The sequence below is a fragment of the Odocoileus virginianus genome, chromosome 18 (genome assembly GCF_023699985.2).
Source record: "Odocoileus virginianus isolate 20LAN1187 ecotype Illinois chromosome 18, Ovbor_1.2, whole genome shotgun sequence".
NCBI classification, from domain to species: Eukaryota; Metazoa; Chordata; class Mammalia; order Artiodactyla; family Cervidae; genus Odocoileus; species Odocoileus virginianus.
Genome location: NC_069691.1, coordinates 35,378,113 through 35,397,380, shown reverse-complemented (window position 1 = coordinate 35,397,380; position 19,268 = coordinate 35,378,113). Strand labels below are relative to the sequence as shown.

At 40.2% G+C, this 19,268-nt stretch overlaps 1 protein-coding gene, 1 non-coding gene and 1 pseudogene across 2 annotated transcripts in view; 2 read left to right on the top strand and 1 right to left on the bottom strand.

Annotated features, from left to right (window-relative positions):
* DENND4C (DENN domain containing 4C) overlaps positions 1-12,934 on the bottom strand; it is a 110,796-nt gene extending 97,862 nt beyond the window's left edge. Inside the window, exon 1 of the mRNA XM_020904076.2 lies at positions 12,824-12,934. The gene's annotated coding sequence lies outside the window, so the exon portion shown is untranslated. The remainder of the gene's footprint in view (positions 1-12,823) is intronic.
* On the top strand, positions 7,220-7,292 carry TRNAG-GCC (transfer RNA glycine (anticodon GCC)). Its single transcript has one exon. It is a non-coding gene; the product is annotated as a tRNA-Gly (tRNA).
* Positions 12,935-16,905: 3,971 nt separating the features above from the next.
* Positions 16,906-17,646, top strand: LOC110144190 (mitochondrial fission factor pseudogene; annotated as a pseudogene).
* The last annotated feature ends 1,622 nt before the right edge of the window (positions 17,647-19,268 follow it).

The following is a 19,268-nucleotide window of genomic DNA, read 5'->3' as shown; positions in this document are numbered from 1 at the left end:
ACAACATGAACCTCAAAAATATTATCCTGTAATGAAGCCATTCATAAAAAATCACATACTATATGACTTTATTTATATGAAATGTTCAGAATAAGCAAATCTACAGACAAAAAATAGACTAGTGGTTGCCTAGGGCTGGGGTGGGAGAGAGGAGAGCTGGATCGTGACTATGAATGGACAAAGATTTATTTCCAATGTGATGAAAACGCTCTAAATAAGATTATGCCCATGGCTGTAAAACTCTAAATATTCTAAGAACAACTGAATTGAACCTTTTAAATAGGTGAATTTTATGGGGTATAAGTTATATCTCAATAAAGGCTATTTTGAAAAGCAAATTATCAAATGGTCTAAACACTCATAAATAAAGGCAGAAATTATTAGACCAGATATAAAAATGTAAGACTCAACTCTAAGTTATCTACAGGAAATATGCTTTAAATACAAAGACACAAATGCATTAAAAGTACCATTAAAACAGTGACTGACTGGACAAAGGAGCAAAGACAAATGGAGAAAAGACAGCCTCAACAAGTACAAGTGGAAAAGTTAGATTTCCACATACAAGGCTGAGACCTTACACTTTCTATAAGAATAATTTGAAATGAATCACAGACCAAATGTAAAATGCAATACTATAAAACTTGTAGAAGAAAATACAGGCGAAAATCTCTATGAGATCTCAGGTTTGACAATGAATTTTTAGATACAACAGCAAAAGCACAATCCAAGAAAAAAAAAAAACAGACAAGACAGACTTTACTAAAAACCTACGCTCAGCTAAAGACAAAGAGAATGAAAAGACAAGCCACAGTGAGATAAAATATTTGCAAAAGACATATCTGATAAAGAGCTGATACCCAAACACAGCGAAAACACAGAGAACTAAACAGTAAGAAAACAGACAATCCAATTAGGAAATGGGTGAAAGATCCGCACATACACGTTATCAAAGAATACATACACATGGCAAATATGTATATGAAAAAATGCTCAACACGTTTAGTCATTAGAGAAATGCAAGTTGAAACAATGAGATGCAATAACACAGACGCAATAAAATGGGCTTCCCAGGTGGCTCAGACAGTAAAGAAACTGCCTGCAATGAGAGACTGGGTTCAGTCCCTGGGTTGGGAAGACCCCGAGGAGAAGGGAAAGGCTACCCACTGAAGTATTCTTGCCTGAATACTCCATGGACAAAGGAGCCTGGCAGGCTACAGTCCATGGAGTCGCAAAGAGTTGGACATGACTGAGTGACTTTCACTTTCATTAAAATGGCTAACAATTTTATTAAAATTGACAATACTGAATGCTGAAAGGGATGTTGAACAGAAACTTCCAATCATTGCTCATGGGAAAGTAAAATGGAACAGCCACTCTGAAAGACAGTTTAACAGTTTCTTAGAAAGCTAGACATAAGCTGACAATCCTTGTAAACTCCTTCTAAGGAGTGTGATTGTACCAGCAATCACACTCCTAGGTACTTACGTAACTGATTTGGAAACATACATCCATATAAAACCTACATACAATGTTGACAGCAGCTTTAGTCATAATCACCAAAAACTGGAAGCAAAGAAAAAGTCCTTCAATAGGTGAATAGATTAAAAAACAAAACAAACAAAAACCTGATACATTCAGTTATAAATGAGCTATCAAGCCACAAAAAGACTTGGAGGAACCTTAAATGCATATTGCAAAGGGAAAGAAGCCAGTCTGAAAAGGCTGTTTTTTATATGACCCTTTTTACATGACATTCTGGAAAAGTCAAAACTACAGAAAGAGTAAAGAGATCAGCGGTTTCCAGGGCTGTGGGGTTTTGGCAAAGAGAGTTGAAGAGTTGAAGTGTGGGGTTCTTACAGATGTAAAACTGTTCAATCTGATACTGTAACGGTAGATACTGACATTAAGCATTTGTCAACATTCACAGAACTTTAGAGCACAGAGAGTGAATTTTAATGTATACAAAATTATTAAATCCAGTGAGGATGTCATGGGATACCCTGAAGGAATATGGAGTAGGTCATGAGAACATTACAAACTTATCAAACAATCTCACTGAAGGGGTTAGGGTTGGGGGGTGTGGAGGGCAAGATGCTAGCCAAAGTAACTTTAGAAATGAGTACAGCCTTTAAAAGCAACAGGAACTGCAAACAGGCACTCTGGCTGATAAAACGGTTTCACACAAGGCTATGAGTTAACAGTTCTGATACTGTTATACACGTATACTGGTACTGAACAATTACATAAATGGATGACAGATGGTGGGAGCCACGTTTTTTCACTAAGTAGGAATTTACAGAGAGACGAGGGGAGGAATATCCATGTAATAATGGATTAAAGTGGGAGCTCACTATGAACTCATTTAGTTTAATATAAATAGACATTGTGACATATAGGTAGAGTTACACACATAGGTATATAGTAGGTTAATATACACAAGTATATTTCCTTGCTCAATCAGCTAAGAAGACCTAGAATTAAGGCCACCCCAATAGCAATCAGCACACCTAGCACCTGGATCTTGATTTCTAACGCTATTTTCCAATAGAAGGAGCCAAGGCTTCTTGAAGAAATGATTAATTATAGGATTGGAACAGGAAATACAGGTATCCCTTGCTTTTCAAAAGTTTGCTTTATGCCACTTCACTTTTACAAAAGACCTATATAAGTACCTGGTTTTTGCTAATCCAAAAGAAATCTGGAAAAAAAAAAAAACACTTTTATGGAAAAAGGTGAAAAGCAAAAATAGGATGGCATTTGTTTTGCAGCAAGCAGTTTTAAAGGCAGCAGGCATCCCAAGCAGAGGAGGGAGAAAAGTGTAACCAAACTCCCTCCCCAGTAACTACACTCAGCATATCAGCATCAAGCTGACATAGCTTTGAACTGTGTCTAAAAGCATCTGTGCTTCATCTAAATTTATTGTGCATAACCGTTAGCAAGATGTGTCCTAAGGTAACTGTTTCTTTGCTTTATACCGTACTGGTTTACGAAAGGTTTCATAGGTACACTCTACTTTCATAAAGCAGAGGAAACCTTTACACAAAATTAGCCTGCACAGACACAGAAAATAAACTTATGGTTACCAAAGGTGGCAGAGGGGGTGGAGGGATACATTAAGAGTTTGGGATGAGCATATACACACTGAATTCAAGTGAAACGAAGTGTTAGTCACTCAACTGTGTCCGGTTCTTTGCGACCCCAGGACTGTAGCTCACCAGGGCTCCTCTGTCCATGGAATTCTTTAGGCAAGAATACTGGAGTGGGTAGCCATTCCCTTCTCCAGAGATCAAACACAAGTCTCCTACATTGCAGGCAGATTCTTTACCATCTGAGCTATGAGGGAAGCCCCAATATATACACATTACTAAATATAAAATAAAGGACTTTATATACAACAATATATAAAACAGATAACCAACAAGGATCTACTGCATAGCACAGGGAACTATAATCAATATTTTGTAAAAACCTATATAAGAGAAAAGAATCTGAAAAAGAATATATATATATGTATGTATACAGTGTATACACACACACACAACTGAATCATTTTGCTCTACACTGAAAACTAATACAACACTACAAATCAATTATATTTCAGTTGAAAATTTTTGAGCAAAAACTTAAAAAACACAGTGGGGGAAAAAAATGAACCTGGAGCATTTACTTAGCACCAGAATTAACAAACATGCAAACAGACAAGAACAACAGCAAACCCACACTTAAGGGTGTGTGTCAAAGGAGCACAGCAGCCAACTGAAGTCAATTAAGAGAGCTCCCAATTGCCAGGGTCAGAACAATTTGAGCAAATAAGGTAAGACTGCATTATAACCCAAAGTATAAAATAAGTACCTGTAAGTCCATCCTGATACAAACTGATATGAATAAATAAATGAAGGAAAAGAGACCACTCTCTCAATGCAAAAAATTCTAAATAACTGGAGCAAATACTCTGTCCTCAAAGAGTGTGTGATCCCCTGCTCCTTATGTGTGGGAGGAGCATAGTGACTTCTTATAAGAGTACAGCAAGGAAGTGGGGAAGAGGGTAACTTTGCAGCGGAGAACATGACAAACGATACATCAGCCAAGCAGTCACAACCGGCATCAAAATCACATGTCAACGTGCTTCTCGGACAGTCCGCTGGCTGAGAGACTCCATGCTCCCAATGGAGGGGGGCCGGGTTCAGCTGCTGGTCAGGAAACGAGATTCCTCATGCCGCAACAAAGAGTTCACGTGCCACAACTAAAAGATCATGCACGCTGCAGTGAAGACCAAAGTCCCATGTGCTACAGTGAAAACCAGCAGAGTCAAATAAACAAATAAATAAAAATATTTTTAAAAAGAAAAAAGTTAACTCTCTAAAAAATGAAAGAAATCATGTTGATAATATGTACTCTTGAGGTGTTGTAATGGGGCTTTATCTATGCAACCTTCCTCACAAAAACATATAACCTCAATCTAACCTTGAAATAAAAAATCAGAACAATTCCAATAGAGGGACATCCTACAAAATATTTGACCAGTACTTGGCAAATGTGTCATAGTCATCAACAACAAGGAAAATCTAAGAAACTGCTATACTCAAAAGTAGCCTGGAGGCACAACTAAATGTATTTGGGTGGGATTCTGGAACAGAAAAAGGACATTAGTTAAAAACTGGGGATATCTGAATAAACTAGAGACTTTAGTTAGTAATAATATGTCAATACTGGTTCATTTATTGTAACAAATACAATATACTAGTATAAGATGTTAAGAAACTGGGTCTGGGATATAGAGAACTCTCTGTAAATGTAACACTGTTCTTAAAAATAAAGTATTTTTTAAAGGATGCAAAAATATATATCATGTACATTTTAATCACAAGAAAGCCAGAGTGGCCATACTAATAACAGGCAGACTTGGGAGCAGAGATAAAAAGAAACATTTTTCAAGTCAATATATGACAAAAACCACTACAATATTGTGAAGTAATTAGCCTCCAACTAATAAAAAAAATAAAATAAAATAAAAAAAGAAACATTTCATAATACACTAAAAGTTAAATCATCAAGACATTACAATCCTAAACATGTACATGTCTCACAAGAGAGCATTAAAGTACATGGAGCAAAAACTGACAGAAGTTAAAGAAGAAATAAACAGATTCATAATTAAAGAGGATTCAACACTCCTCATTCAATAATGCATATAACAGGTACACAGAAAATCAGAAAGATACTTAAATTTGAAGAACACTATCAACTAACTTCACACAATTAGTATTTATAGAATACTCCAACAACAGCAAAATCCAAAATCGCTTCAAGTACATATAGAACATTCACTAAGTTAAACCATATGCTGGCCCATAAAACACGCCTGGATAAATTTGAAAATATTATAAAACATACAGAGTCACTGTCATTGCTCAGTCATGTCCAACTCTTTGTGACCTAATGGACGGTAGCTCCTCTGTCTATCTAACTTCCAAGTGAGAATACTAAGGTGGGTTGCCATTTCCTCCTCCAGAGGTCTTCCTGACCCAGGAATTGAACCCGAATCTCCTGCAGTGTGGGCAGATTCTTTGCTGCTGAGCCACCGGGGAAGCCCATATGAAACACACAGAATATGGAATCAAATTTCAAAACCAAACAACACTCTTCTACGTCATCAATAAATCGATGAATCAAAAAAGAAACACTAAGAGAAATTAGAAAGTATTTTGAACTAAATGAAAATGTGCGTGTGTTCAGTCCCTTAGCTGTGTTCGACTCTTTGCAACTGTATAGACTGTAGCCTGCCAGGTTATTTGCCTATGCTATTTTCCAGGCAAGAATACTGGAATGGGGTACCATTTCCTACTCCAGGAGTTCTTTCCAATCCAGAGATTGAACCCACGTCTCTTGTGTCTCCTGAACTGGCAGGCAGATTCTTTACCACTAGCGCCACCTGGGAAGCCCAAATGAAAATAACAGAAATCAATTTGTGAGATGAAGCTAGAGCAGTGTTTAAAAGGAAATTCTTGGACTTCTCTGGTGGTCCAGTGGTTAAAAATCCACCTGCCAATGTAGAGGACATGGGTTCCATCCCTGATCCGGGAAGATTTCACAAGTCACAGGGCAACTAAGCCCTGTCTGCCACAACCACTGAGCCTGTACTCTAGAGCCTGTGAGCTGCCACTACTGACCTCCCAAACCCCAGAGCTCAAACTCCACAAGAGAAGCCATTGCAATGAGAAGCCTGTACACCAAACTACAGGACAGGCCCCACTCATCGAAGCTAGAGAAAAACCATGCACAGCAACAAAGACCCAGCAGAGCAAAAAACAAGTAAATAAATGAATAAAAATTTTAATTAAAAATAAAAAAGAAAATTCTTCTAAATTTTACCTATTTTACTAATTATATTAGAAAAGAGGAAAGTTTTTCAATCAGTAATCTAAGTGTCCACCTTAGGATGCTAGAAAAAGAAAAGCAAATTAAATCAAGAGTATGTAGAGGAAAAAATAAAAGAGGAGAAATGAATAAAATTGAAAATGGACAAGCAATAGATATCAATGCCTCTAAGTCAGGAAAAAATCAGGAAGCAGAAATTACCAATGAGAAATGATCATTACAATGAAAGAAAGCAAATCATTAGACATTTAAAAAATAACAAGAAAAAGTTATAAACACTTTCATGCCAATAAATTCAACATAGACGAAAAGGACAACTTTTTAAAGACACAAGTTACCAAAATTGACAAAAGAAGAAACAGAAAATCCAAACAGTCCGATAACTATGACTTGCCAACAACCACCAAAGTAGCAAAAGGCAAGAAAGGATTCTTTCTTGAGTCCTGAGAGGAAGCATGTCCCTGCCAACACCTTGATTTTAGACTTAAGATTTTCCAAAACTGTGAAAGAATAAACCTGCTAATTAAATCACATGGTTTGTGGTTATTTGTTATGGCTACTCTAGGGAAACTACTACACATGTTAACATTCTGGACACAGTGGAATAAAAAATGTTATTAAATTTAATGACAGTTTTTGTTAACATCTTAGTGTGTGGAGCTACTAGAAAACTTAAAATTATACTCATGGCTTACATTATTTTTAATGAACATCTCTAATCTAGCTACTGCAATAAGGCAAGAAAAAAACGAAAGGAACACTGATTGGAAATGAAGAAGCAAAACTGATTTTCTCTGCAGACGTTATGATTATATACTAAGAAAATCCTAAGGGGGCTTCCCTGGTGTCTCAGTGGTAAAGAATCTGCCTGCCAATGCAGGAGACACAGGTTCGATCCCTGATCCAGGAAGATCCCACATGCTATGGAGCAACTAAGCCTGTGCACCATAACTATTGAGCTTGTGCTCTAGAGCCTGGGAACTGAAACTACTGAAACCCACATGCCCTAGAGCCCCTGCTCCACAACAAGAGAAGCCACCACAAGGAGAAGCCCATGCACTGCAACAAGGAGCAGCCACCACTCTCTGCAACTAGAGAAAAGCCTGTGCAACAATGAAGACCCAGCACAGCCATAAATGAAATAAATAACATTATTTTAAGAAAAGAAAATCCTAAGGAATATACACAAAAGCTACTAGAACTAAAAAGTTAATTTACGGACTTCCCAGTAGTGCAGTGGATGAGAATCTGCCTGCCAGTGCAGGGGACATGGATTCAATCCCTCATCAGGAAGATTCCACCTGCCTCGGAGCAACTAAGCCCATGCGTGACAACTACCGAAGCCTGTGCACTCCAGGGTCATCAAGCTACAACTACTGAGCCTGTGTGCTGCAACTACTGAAGCCCATGTGCCTAGAGCCTGTGCTCCACAACAAGAGGAGCCAGCAGAGTGAGAAGCCCGCACAACACAATGAAGAGAAAAGCCCCTGCAAAGCAACAAAGACCCGGCGTAGCCAAAAATAAATTTTAAAAAATTCTTAAGTTAATTTAGTAAGACAGACTACAAGGTTAACTTTGTATTGCATTTTTATATACCATCAAACAACTGGAAAAAGAAATTTTAAAATGCAGTATCATTGACAATAGTATCAAAAAGCAAGAAATACCTGGGGATAAAATGAACGAAATATTGAGCATGACCTATAAAATGAAAACCATAAAACACTGAAAAAAAAAAAAAAACTAAAGATATTTAAATAAAGAAAAGTTATGCCATATTAAAGTACCAAAAGAAAAAAATAGTAATTTTTTTAAAAATGTATCAGAAGACTATTACTGAGACGTCAATTCTCCCCATCAGGGCGTTTTGTAGAAACTGACAAGCTTATTCTACAACTTATAAGAAAATGCTAAGGATATAAAGTAACCAAAACAATTTTGATTAAAAAAAATGGTAAAAAACAAACACTAACTGATTGCAAGATTTGCTATAAAGAAAGAGCAATGAAGACAATACAGTAATGGTATAACGACAGACATTTAGACCAAAGGAACAGAAAAGACCAGAAACAGACCCACAGTTAAAAAAAAAAAAATAGAAAGGAAATCAGACTGCACATAACCTCCAAAGTAGTAAGAGGGACCAATACGAAGCAAGGGAGGGAGGGGAGGAAGGAAGAAAAATTAAACTCTACAGAATAAAATAACAAGGTACTAAGATAATAACTGATCTCTCTTGATCTAACTAGACAGTGTAATCAGAAAAGACCTCTCAGGAGAATGCCCTGGCAGTCCAGTGGTTAAGACTGAGCGCTTTCACTGCTGTGAGCCCGGATTCAACGCCTGGTCGGGGAACTAAGATCCCACAAGCCATTCTGCATGGCCAAAAAGAAAGAAAAGAAAAGAAATGGAAAAGACCTCTCAGAAAAGGAACAGGTAAATGGAATAGTACCTACAAAGGCTCTGAGGGAAGGAATCTAAAAGTAAGCTGGTGTGACAGGTGCCCCGTAGGCAAGTACAGAGGTAGGGCTTCTCAAGCAGAGGAAAATGTCTGCATATTTTCAGTTCTACCCACTTTCTTTCATCCCCACCACTGCTGTTCTCAATTCTCATGTAGATGCCTACAAGATCTTCTAGCTGATGAACGTGCAGCCTCACTCAAGCTGCTTTCCCAAATACATCCTTCACTATTGAGCCAGATACTGAACACCTTAAAATCATTAAATGACTCCCTGTCCCCTACAGTGTCTATGGTCTTAATTTCCTATCTGACTTTTAATATTCTTCATGACATAGTCCCTTCTTACCCCTCTAGCTTACTCCCCACTTCCCTTCAAAATAACCCGTGCCCCAACACTAAACTACTTGCATTTTAATAAAGCCCATCACATTCTTTCATTACTTGGTGCCTTTCACATCTTTGAGTTTTAAGTCAAATGCCTTCTATGTAAACTATATTTAATTCACACCAAAAACACCTAGGTATTTCTCTCTGCTACAACAAACAGCACCGTTTGCTCTGCTCTAGATTTGCATGATGTGGATGCTTGTCGACAAGACTAGGATGTTTACCCTGCTAGACTTTAATAGGCAGACTGTATGTTATTCATGTTTTTATCCCTAGCAGATAGCATAGTACCTATTTAATAGAGACCTGTTTCTACAATTAAACAACAGAGACTCCTAACATTTATGCTTTCAGAATCTAAGCATCCCTAAATTAAGAGACAAAGGAACCACACATACACAATGACAAATGAGAATCAAAGAATCCTTTAAAATATTTCAAATTTTTAAAAAAACCCATAAAATGACTATTCTGTAAGTCAAATGATTATAAATCTGTATTCGCAAATATTAAATTTGGCTGAAATGAGGTCCAGTTAGAAATATTTATGCCCCACAATATTACTATGAGAGTTAAGAATTTTATAAGAATTTTATTATATTGAAAAATAAAACAGAATTACAGAAACTTGCAGCAAATCAGTAACAGAGACTTACGAATTTATATTTTGATCTCTACCCAACGAATTCAAGTCACAGATGCACATCTAGTTTTCACCTTGCTTTCATTCCTCAATCAAATACCATACTGTAAGAGCCCTCATGATCCACTGCAAAGAAGTACTACAAAGAATGACTACATTTTCAAACGTTTAGTGTGGATTGGGCCATCATACTAGCAAAAAGATTTCATTATAGCATTATTTTAAGATGGAAAAAGTGGAATTACTAAAATATTAAAAAGACAGAATACTGGCTAAATAAACTATGATAGAAAACTCTGGACTACCACTATACAAAACCATAAAATATAGCAGTATGTAGCACCATGTTAGTTTTCAAATAACACACAAAGAGAATTCTATTACACTTACTTACTCATATGCATTACATACTGACATAAATTTAGAAAAAATTTCAAGTTTAAAAACTACCTAATTTCCCCCCACAAATAACAATAAATAAATCTATTAATTAAAATTTAAGTTTTAAATTTCAAATATGAAGTTACTGGATTTTGGAATTTCCTACAATCTGATGCTAAAAAGACTTACCATTTTATACCAGCTATACTATACAAACTCATTCCCCAAGTTTTAATTCTTTCAAAGGATTCTCCAGTTCCAACAAGGTGTCCTATTACTGCAAGTATGTCAAACTGACTATTTATTTTTTTTTTTCTTTCAAACTGACAATTTTGGGGAGGTACAACTTCTGGTACCAGCATACAGAAGACAAAATTTTAATTTATGTACTACAAAAGCTTATTTACCCTTACTATCTAAGTTTCAGAAGATAGATTATATTGGAAATACAAATTAAAACAAATTCCATCTGCAAATCAAGAAGACGAAATAAAACAACCTGCCGCTAACTCAGCTTCTTTTTTACTTTACAACCTGTACTTAAGTTGCAAGAATAAGACTGAAACCTAACTTTCAAACTGAGCAGCAAATTCAATGCAAAATCAGTATCTGTTTTAGCAGGAAACTCCAATGAAAACATGAGATGTTTTGGTCTCAATTGGCAAAGGAAAGGTGCCTCCTTGGGTTATTACTTACCATGCAAAATCCCTTGTCTATAGCTCCAAACTAGCTTTTATTGCAGATACTTAACATGTTTCCTTACAGCGCTGCCTCAACCAAATAACCTTCCAAATCTGGCACTATGAATTGTTACAGCTTACACACACCACTGCAGTCCCTTGTAATTTAAAACATTTGCGTTTTAAAATCAGTCTCCACACACCAATTCTACTGCCACTCTCCCCAGTTGAAAGCTCAAGTTTAAACTACAAAATACTATATTTACTCTCAACAACATAATGCACTGATTTACAAATTACACACGAGTAAATGACTCCAACCTTACAACTTCAAAATTTCTAACATCGTAGCTTTTCCATCATACAAGTCTAAACAGTAGTACAGTAAGTGAGGTACTACGGCGAAAGTGAACTGCCATATTATCGGTAAATAATATAATCCTAATCAAATATTTGGCAAAATGGCCACAGGAGACACCAATGGGGGAAAGTGTGGATCCAGTTTGACATTACTAGAAAAACGAGTCAAAGCAAGTTTAAATGAGATTAACCTCATGAATACAAATCTAAGTTCATTTTTGAGTTCCAGTCTCACACCAAGAAGCAGTTTGTCAAATTTTCAACAGTAATACAGGGCAAAAAATAAAAGCGAGGGGTTTTTTTGTCATGTTAAGACTGATAAAGAATAGGTATCCTTCAGTACTGAGATGAAGTTTTCCTTCAGTTTTGCTCGTGTCACGTGTACACCTAAAAATCCTACAATTCTCTTAATTTCGGAAAGCTTAATACACATGATCACCTCAAATGTAACATTTATTGAAAACTTAGCGCCTTAGCACTAACATTCTCTCCTTACTACACCCTTCATCTTCTAAACCAAGAGACCGGAAGGGAAAACCTACTCCTACCTTAAATTGGGGTCTAGCAAGAACTTCTTAACGCGAGTTCGCGCACAATTAAGCTGGTTCAGTAAATCAATTACCCCTACTACAAGACTTGACAATTTCTCAGAAGCAAAAACACAGACAGCCGAGGGCTTATTACTGGAGATGACTCTTTTCCTCACGTTTGCACAAGTAACTTCGGTAACTGACCTAAATTTTCCAGTTAAACAAACAGGTAATGGGGGGGGGGGGGGTCGCATTGTTTAAAAATTGGGTCATTTATTTATCCTGACGAGGCACCATCTTTCAGAGGGAAAAGTCTATGAAGCAGAAAGCCGGGGGAATGGGAGGGCAGATAGATGATAGCATCTTCAATGTAGAAAAGTTACAGCTCTTTACAAGAGTCAGCATTAGGGGCTCATTAGGTGGTTTTATTTGTGTTTAGTCACTTTCCTGAAAGTCCTCGCCAACAAAGAAGCCCTGAGGATCCGCCACAGTAAGGCGGAGATGTCCTCAATTCACCTGCGACACCTGCCCAGGTCCCCAGTTCTCCCCCAGACCCCTCTCCAGACCCCCGATCTCGGCTCTTCACCCACTCCGCCCCAAAGCCCTCGAGAACCCTCGTCCCCGCCCCTTCCCCCCGCCCCCACCCAGGCGGGGTCCCCTTGGCGGTCCCCAGGGCCCAGACCCCTCGCGCTTCCTTCCACAGCAGTGGCTCCCCGAAGATCGGGCGGCTGCGCGAGGAGGCCCTTCCAGGCGGGGCCTCTCCGCGCATCATACCCCGCAGGCTCCTGGGGACTCCCCGCCCCCGCAAACCGCAGGGAAACTAGGCCAGGAATGCCAGCCCCCGCCACTCTCCGCCTGCCTGGCGACCCCCCGCAGGCCGGCCGTCGGAACTCAGCTCTCCGAGTCGCTACCTGCCCAGCGCTCTCCCGGCCCGGAAACTCGGGCCGGCCGAGGCGCGGCGCAGGGTTCCTCCGCCAAAGGTCCTCTGCCGCACGCTCACCTGCTGCCCGATCTTCCTTCAGCGCCACCCGGGCACAGTCCCTTCCTGGGGCATGAAAGCGCCGGCTTCGGGCCTGGTCTCTCTCGGCAGAGCAGGGCGGGGGACTGGCTCCGGCGGCCACCGCCGCCTGGTCTGCGCCTGCGCCGGCTCCCTGGCTGGGTCTCCAGGGGCGCCTCCTGCAGCGAGGGGTAACGGCCGGGAGCGCGAGCTCGCGCCGGCGCCTCGGCTCACCGGAGGCCGGCCGTGCGGGCGGCGGGTTGCCTAGGAGCTGCGCGCTGCACTGCCGCCCCGACAGCTGACGGCCATGTTTCTGTTCCCTTTTTCTCCTTTCCTCCGCCTCCTTCCGCCCCTTTCCATAGAACAGCACTTTCCTTCCCCCCCACTCCCGCTCCCTTTCCTACTGCGGGGGCGGCAGAAAAGGGCGTGGGGGAGGGGCGGGGGAAAGGAGGGCGCGGGGGGCGGGGCAGCCCCGAGCCCCGCCCCCGGAGAGGGCCGAGGCCGCAGGGCCGCTGCTCCCCTCCCCCATCCGCGACCCCCGCGGGGTGCCCGGTCCCACTGTCGCCACCCTGAGAGAGCACCTCCGCCGCGTCCGTCCTGCGCATCCCGAGCAGAAACTAGTCAGGGAGAAGAGGCTCAAGGCACCGCTTCGCACCCCTTCCTGCGGGAATCAGACTCGCAGTTTGGTGTGGCTTTATTGCCTTGGCCTCGGGCAGGTGGCGGTCCTTTCGGGCTTTTCACAGGCGGGGAAAGTGACGCCGAGTCGCTCAAAGTCTCTGAGAACACTGTCGAAAGCTTCCTTCTCGGGGTGGGAGTTGGAATTCCCACGTTTGACTGGGGGCCTCCCGGACAGGAGAGAGCCCCACCGACTGTGGCTTCCCCAAGCCCTTCCCGGCTGCAGCGCCCCTGGAGAGTCTTAGACGGCGCTTAGTGTCGCTGCCTCGGCTGAGATTAGGGGATGAGAACTCGGATCTTGGAAATCTCTCGTTTAAATAATCAGCCCACTCCCGCCTCCTAAGTAAGTGTAGCCTCCATATATATGGAGCTGCATGCATGATCGGTTCCCTTAATGCAAATTATATGAAATGTAGACTACGTCCTGAAATAATTATGTATATTCAATTATATATACATGAAAAAATAGCAGCTAGTTATTCAGGAAGAAGCAAATGGTTTAAAACAAATTGGGAAAACATTTTTACCTTCTGGACAAAAAAAGTGGCCAGTGACTTCCTAGATTCCGTGGCAGGTCAGAATTAGAATTGACAAGATTTGTGTATATCTAATAAGTATTCACACACACAATAATCATTTTCCAGAAAAGTACTTTCTCCTTATTAAATCTGTTTTTTTACTTTTTTTTTTTTTCTGAAAAGTATGAGATTAAACTTTGGTCATGAGGGCCGTATTGACAATTTATTTCCAACGTTTATTGCATATATGGGGTGCAGAAACTATCTCCCTGACCATGTTAGCAGTAAGAGTTGATTCAGTAGAAATGCACAGCAATAAAAATGTCTTATTTAATACAAGGTTGGAGTCATTTTGAGCCTAGTGGTAACCAGTTATTGACAGTGACTATCTGGTCAAAAGTTTACAAAGGAACTAATACTTCAGAATTAGTTTGTGAACTTCTTGTCCTTCCATACTAGGCACTTACCTGGTGGATCTGTGGTTAGGAAATCCATGCTTTCACTGCCAAGGGCCTGGCTTCAATCCCTGGTGGGGAAGCTAAAATCACATAAGCTACACCTGCGGGGCAAAAGGAAAAGAAAAGGTAACTCCTTTACTGAGTGTATCTGGGTTAAGCATGTGAACCTTACTTAGCATTCTGCAATGCCAAGTTAAATGACAGTGTTTACAGTTGCAGTAATAGAAGGTATCTTGGAAAAGTGGAGAGACTTAACTTGTGTGATATGTTGTTTATAAACTATCTGCTTCAAGAGAATCATTAAAATATATTTCATATGATGTCTAGAATTTGCTTCAGAATAATAGTGGGAGCAGGAAGGTGAGTAGGGGTTGAGGTAAAATAAAATTGGACATTATGTTGAAGTGCAGTGATTGGTACTTGAGGTTTCCTTATGTTCTCTGCATTTTATGTCATTTTGAAATTTTATATAAAAAAAGTTGTTTTAATTATTTCATGGAATTTCAGAGATGAAAAGAACTGAAGGGAATCCCTATAGAGATTCTCTAGTCTAATTAACTCATTTAATAGATGGGAAAACTAAGGCCTAGCAAAGTTTCTTAACTTACTTATTAATAGAAGTCTCCCAGGCTCAGTTTTGGTGATTTCATAGTTGAGTAGAAACTGCGGTTGACAAACAACTGCAGTTTGAATTGTGGGTTTGAACTGTGAAGATTTACTGATATGGGGATTTTTTCCAATAAGTGTTTGCTACAATACTATGAGATCTGCCAGTTGGTTGAATCCTCGGTTGTGGAGTTGCAGATATGAAGGGCTGACTGTAAAGTTTTGTGCAGGTTTTAGACTGCACAAGGGGATTGGCACCACTAACCCACGTGTTGTTCAGGGGTCAACAGTACTAAATTCATGGCTCTTTATTTTCCCAAATAGAATAACTTGCTCCAGATTTTCTATAATCCATACTTTGTAGATTAACAAATTATTTCGTTCCAGCCCCTCATAATGAATTCTCAAAAACATGGTGTTTGAAGGCTGGTGCCTGTAAGCACTCTTAGTTTATTGTTTTAGAAAGAGTTTTTAGTAAGAATGACATCAACAAACACTAGATCTGCTTTATTCATATGATATCTAAATGACTCAGTGTGTTCCACTCTCCACAGCAAGCCCCAGTACACTCTTCTCTTTGTTCTCCACTCCATTATCTTATCTGGCTGGAGACTCTGTCTCAACTTTATCAGTAAAGGCTCATCTAGAGTCTTTTGGAGTTACTCAGCACATTCTTTATATAACTCTCCCCAAACATGACTGATATTCCTAACAAATTGTCCTGACCACTGATCAAAAAAATAGATGTATTCTTTATTCAAAAATTAATTTTAAAAAGCATATTATAGAAAACAATGAAAATTATAAAATACAAACAAAAATAGGAGTGTAATGAAGCCTCTGTACCCATCAATTCAGTTCAGTTCAGTCGCATCTGACTCTTTGTGACCCCATGCACGCCAGGCCTCCTTATCCATCACCAACTCTGGGAGTCCACCCAAACCGGTGTCCATTAAGTCAGTGATGCCATCCAACCATCTCATCTTCTGTTGTCCCCTTCTCCGCCTGCCCTCAATCTTTCCCAGCATCAGAGTCTTTTCCAATGAGTCAGCTCTTCACATCAGGTGACCAAAGTATTGGAGTTTCAGCTTCAGCATCAGTCCTTCCAATGAACACCCAGGACTGATCTCCTTTAGGATGGACTGGTTGGATCTCCTTGCAGTCCAAGGGACTCTCAAGAGTCTTCTCCAACACCACAGTTCAAAAGCATCAATTCTTCAGCGCTCAGCTTTCTTTACAGTCCAACTCTCACATCCGTACATGACCACAGGAATAAACCACAGCCTTGACCAGACGGACCTTTGTTGACAAAGTAATGTCTTTTGCTTTTTAATATGCTATCTAGGTTGGTCATCACTTTCCTTCCAAGGAGTAAGTGTCTTTTAATTTCATGGCTGCAGTCACCATCTGCAGTGATTTTGGAGCCCCAAAAATAAAGTTAGCCATTGTTTCCTCTGTTTCCCCATCTATTTGCCATGAAGTGATGGGACCAGATACCATGATCTTAGTTTTCTGCATGTTGAGCTTTAAGCCAACTTTTTCACTCTCCTCTTTCACTTTCATTAAGAGACCCTTTAGGAGCCGGTGGGGGTGGCCCTCGCTGGGGACCCTCCAGCGGGCCCAGGGGGACAAAAGTGCCTCAATCCAGCATGTGCGTACTGAGGCAAGTTAATGGATTTACTATGAAGCACAGAAGCAGATAATGCCAAAGAACAAGCAGTAATTGGTACACATTTAGTGAGTGGGGCGGCCTTTCCTTCTCCTACTGCTGCTGAGATGGCGAAAATTAGTCGAATTCGGTATGAATTAGAATACACCGAAGGTATTAGTCAGTGAATGAGGGTCCCAGAAAAATTAAAGGTGGCACCACCAAATGCTTACCTGGAGCAAGGATTTCAAGAAGGAGTTTCAAACGCTAGTGTGATTATGCAAGTTCCAGAGAGAATTGTGGTAGCAGGAAATAATGAAGACATTCCATTTTCAAGACCAGCAGATCTTGACCTTATACAGTCAACTCCCTTTAAGGCTCTGGCTCTAAAAACACCACCTCGTGTGCTTACACTGAGTGAAGGACCGCTAGATTTTCTGGATTTAGAGAGATCTGCTCCAACCCCTCAAAATGAACAAATCCATGCAGTTGGCAGGCTAAAAAGAGAACGCTCTATGAGTGAAAATGCTGTTCGCCAAAATGGACAGCTGGTCAAAACTGACTCCATACCTGTGTTTCGTGGTGGGTCTGCTGCTGCCACTTCTAATCCTCATCATGACAACATCAGGTATGGCATTTCCAATATAGATGCAACGATTGAAGGAACTTCAGAAGACATGACAGCTGTAGATGCAGCTTCATTAAGACGACGGATAATCAAACTAAATAGACGTCTACAACTTCTGGAAGAGGAGAACAAAGAATGAGCTAAAAGAGAAATGGTCATGTATTCAGTTACTGTAGCATTCTGGCTGCTTAATAGCTGGCTCTGGTTTCGCCACTAGAGGTAACCTCAGCTCTCAGAAATATTGTCTCAACAGCTGGAAATATAAAGAATTTGCAAACTTAAAAAAAAAGAGAGAGACTCTTTAGTTCTTCTTCACTTTCTGCCATAAGGGTGGTGTCATCTGCATATCTGAGGTTATTGATATTTCTACTGGCAATCTTGATTCCAGCTTGTGCTTCCTCCAGCCCAGAGTTTCTTATGATGTACTCTTCATAGCAGTTAAATAAGCAGGGTGACAATATACAGTCTTGATGTACTCCTTTTCCTATTTGGAACCAGTCTGTTGTTCCATGTCCAGTTCTAACTGTTGCTTCCTGACCTGCATTCAGGTTTCTCAAGAGGCAGGTCAGGTGGTCTGATATGCCCATCTCTTTAAGAAATTTCCACAGTTTATTGTGATCCACATAGTCAAAGGCTTTGCCATAGTCAGTAAAGCAGAAATAGATGTTTTTCTGGAACTCTCTTGCTTTTTCGATGATCCAGCGGATGTTGGTAATTTGATCTCTGGTTCCTCTGCCTTTTCTAAATCCTGCTTGAACATCTGGAAGTTCACAGTTCACATATTGCTGAAGCCTGGATCAACTCATAACTAATCTTGTATAATGTATGCCCTTCTGACTCCTTTCTTCTGAGCATCTTGAAGCAAATACGCAACATTGTGTTTCACCTGTAAGTATTTCAGCATAACTGTAAGGACTTTTTAAAAACCATATCCACACGCCATTTTTGTGGATAAGATAAAGATAAGGACTTTTTATTATTTTTTATTTTGATAAAAACCATACCCACAATGCCATTTTTGCCATTAAAAAGAAAATTTTTTTTAAACTTTTTCTGTCTTTTTTGATTCCACTTGGTTTTCACTGTTATACACAGGCTTTCTCTGGTTGCAGGAAGCAGAGGCTTCTCTCTAGTTGCGTTGGCTTCTCTTATTGCAACAAGAGAATAAGCACATGCTCTAGAGTGTGGGCATAGCAGTTGCAGCATATGGGCTTAGTTGCCCCATGGCATGTGGAATCTTAGTTCCCCAACCAGGGATCAAAGCTGTATCCCCTGCATTGGGAGGTGGATTCTTTACCACTGGATCACCAGGGAAGCCCTAAAAAATTTTTTTAATTGATATTTTAGTAAATATTTTGTTAATGTTTTTAATGACCAAGAACCTTACCATGTTGATATTGCACCTTCTCTCACCCCTTCCTACTTGTGGATCTAGTCCCTTGGATACAACTCCTGCCCAGAGGGTTTGAGTTTGCCATACTCCTTTTTGATTGGTGCACTAGAATGTTACTTCCCAGTCCCAACTTTTTTCTAGCTCCCTCCATGCTTCAGAGAATATAGGGTAGGGATTCTTTCCTTTCAGATTTTCCCCTCAAAGGTGGTTTGTTATCCAGTTCAAAAACTCTGTAATACTTAAGAATCAGACACTGCCTAAAAATCTCAAAAGTGATTATCTCCAATTTACATTTAATCTGAGTGCAACAGGCTAAGTAAGGCTTGACATGCCCTAACCCAAAAAAAAGGAGATCACTCCTGGGTGTTCACTGGAAGGACTGATACTGAAGCTGAAACTCCAGTACTTTGGCCACCTCGTGCGAAGAGATGACTCATGGGAAAAGACCCTGATGCTGGGAGGGATTAGGGGCAGGAGGAGAAGGGGACGACAGAGGATGAGATGGCTGGATGGCATCACCAA